Source organism: Branchiostoma floridae, chromosome 17, assembly GCF_000003815.2.
Source record: "Branchiostoma floridae strain S238N-H82 chromosome 17, Bfl_VNyyK, whole genome shotgun sequence".
Taxonomy (NCBI): domain Eukaryota; kingdom Metazoa; phylum Chordata; class Leptocardii; order Amphioxiformes; family Branchiostomatidae; genus Branchiostoma; species Branchiostoma floridae.
In genome coordinates, this window is record NC_049995.1 from 7,995,297 (window position 1) to 7,998,416 (window position 3,120).

At 40.5% G+C, this 3,120-nt stretch overlaps 1 protein-coding gene across 6 annotated transcripts in view; it reads left to right on the forward strand.

The window, feature by feature from the left end:
• LOC118404699 (protein FAM167A-like) overlaps positions 1–3,120 on the forward strand; it is a 59,057-nt gene that overhangs the window by 29,042 nt on the left and 26,895 nt on the right. The gene's annotated exons all lie outside the window — the stretch shown is intronic.

Here is a 3,120-nt window from a genome sequence, read left to right on the forward strand (position 1 = left end):
TATTACTCACTCACTCACTCACTCACTCATTCACTCATCCATTCACTCACTCACTCACTCACTTATCCATCCATCCATTCATTCATTCACTCATCCATTTATTCACTAGCTCACTCATTTACTCGCCCATTCATTGACTCACTCACTCATTGACTCATCTATTCATTCATTCATTCACTCACTCATTCACACTTGTAAATATTGAAAAAGTTGGAACAAAATAACTACATTGTGAAATCTGAGTGGTCATGAAGGTTTGAGAAAAGACATTGTATACAACAGATTCATCATTTGATTTCTTTTACATCTTTCTACTTTCTACGTTTATAGTTTTTATTGCCATCTACAGCATATATTCATTTTTCAGCCAATTTGTACTATTTTCAGTATGGTTGAATTTTTTACCGGTCAAAGTTTGATGCGCTTGCTGATGTCATCCATATATTCAAATCAACATGACCGTACCAGAGCCCTAACCCTCTGTACCGGTGGTCTGGTGTGGTTTCTGTATACCCAACAAAACGCTACAAGGCCGTTTCAATTCCGGTGTCGACAAACACTCGAGTGGCGTCCTGGATCTAAAGACAGCTACAGTTACTAAACTTACCATCTATCACAGGACTATTCCATCTCAAAGCAAAAAGGGGATAAAAATATTGTTTTGTATAAATCCTAACCTAAATTTTTTCCAATCATTTTATGTCAGAATTAATTATAGTTCCAGTTTCTTTCAGTTACTTTCCTTTCTTTCAAGATCCATCTTTTCAATCAGAAAAAAAATGTGGTCAACCCTTTCAAGACACAAAGATGGAATAACCCATCGTTGCCATGGAGATAGGACGACGCCCAGCACGCGACCATTAATGGCGTTCCCATGTTCCCCAGTTGGAACACCGGTTCTTATAAGAGGAGATTAAGATCAGTTCTGGTCTAGCGACTTAAAGGACGTGCATTAAACCCAAGGCACAGGAGTTCAACAACTTTCTCTGATTCTAGGCCATTTTAATTTGACTACATGGATAACATACAGCATTTTCTGGGAACCTCAAAACTGATGCAAGCGTGCGCAGAAAAAAATTAGAAAAAAATTCTTATTGGTGAAATCTAAGTGGCCAGAAATGTTCAACAAAGAGCATATGTTAAAAGATTTTCTGAGGGGATTTTTTTCTGAGAGTTATTCTCGTCCAAAGTTTGAAAGGAAATTGGCGCCTGCAGTTCCCAAAAAGCCGATAGGGGGTCCAAACTCTTTGCCTCAATGGCTATCTACCACTCAAATATTAGAACACAAGATATATAAAAGTTCCGCGCAGTACCTTAGCAAGCCGCTAGGGGGCCCATAATCAAACTTGACCTTCGTTTTCCCGACCCCTACCCACCTACCAAATATCATCAGGATCCATCCAAGGCTTCCTTTTTATACTATTAACAGACAGACGTACAAGATCAAAACATAACCTTCTAGCATTCTGGCAATGGCGAAGGTAAAAAGAAGGTAGACAACATGCACTGCTACACCCGGACATGAAAACAAGGGACACCACACACACCGTTACACCTGACACAACCGCCCGCGCACTCGCGCGTTTCCGGACGAGACTCTCTGGTTTACCTGACTAAATTATGCGTGAAACACTCTTAGATCCAACTGTAGACTCAGGTGTCAGGTCTTTGTCTTTAGGACATTCAATAAGAGATACGTCGTGCCACACACTTCGTTTTCATATCAGTGGCATTGGAGAGCGAGAAAAACAACTAGAGAATTCAGAGAGTGGTGGCAAGGAATTAACCTCTAAGAGCTTCTTGCAGTTTATCGCCAGCAGCTATGGCCTTAAATCATAAAGAAAGCGGGCCACATGGAAGATTTTACTGTAAACTAGCGGCCTTAACCCTAAAAACAAAAAGGTTAACAATTCCAAATGAAAAAAAATGATTTTAACTTTGGGATAAACTTGGGATTGTATGTAATATCTTTAACGCAAATATATTCTAATGTTTTGTTTTTAACAACGATCCTAATTTTACATAATCAATCTATTGAAATACCCTAAGTGTGTAAAGCATTACATTACATGTAATACAACATTGCATACAAGAACTTTCGGCACTAAAATCCAGACAGCTTTTGACAAGAACGATAATTAATGTTAAAGAATTGTCCCAGTAGACACCTTTGACAAGAACGGTACAAAACATCTTGTCATGTTCCTTATATTAAGTCCACGGTCAGTGCCACTACCTGCCAAGCCACACGTGCAAGTAGCGCACAGGTGTTACAGGTGTGAATAGCACCTTGTTAAGGTGGGGCAATTAAGGTGCATTAATCACCGAGACTCCTGTGTCCAAGTCATTTATTTGAACTTGTATCGTATATCACGTTCTGAATGGGAAAGTGGCAAGGTTTTTGTCACCATCTCATTTCGTTTGTGATGAAGGCTTTGGTGGGCGTCACAAGATCAACAACGTTCTTAAAAGGTACTTGACAGCAAAACAAACAAAAATGGAAACATGGTTACCTTTTGTTCGGGTGGGATTGTGGCTCATGTTCAGTAATTCTAGTTCGTTTTTGAGATCTCTGTCTCTCTCTATTTATCTCAGTCGCTCACTCACTCTCTCAGACACACCCCTCGTACTTACTCACTCCTCACTCACCCACTCCCTCACTCTCTCACTCACCTACTTACTCCTCATTTACTCATGATCACTCTCTCACTCTCTCACTCACCTCCTTATTTACTCATGATCACTCACTCACCCACTTACTCACCTACTTACACGCTCCTCATTTACTCATGATCAGTCACTCATGTACTCACTCCTCAGTCATGAACTTACTCACTCATAACTTACTCGCATTCACTCACTCGTTCACTCCTTTACTCACTCACTCATTCACTCACATCTCACTCATTCACTCCTCACTAACTCACCCTCTCACTCACTCACTCTTCAAACACTCACTCTCTTACACACACACACACACTTTCTCTCTCTCACTCACTCACTCTCTCACTCTCTCTCTATCTCACACACTCACTCACTCACTCTTACTCACACACGCACAACCACTCACTCACTTCTTTCAATCACTAACTCACTCACTCACTCTCTCTCTCTCTCTCA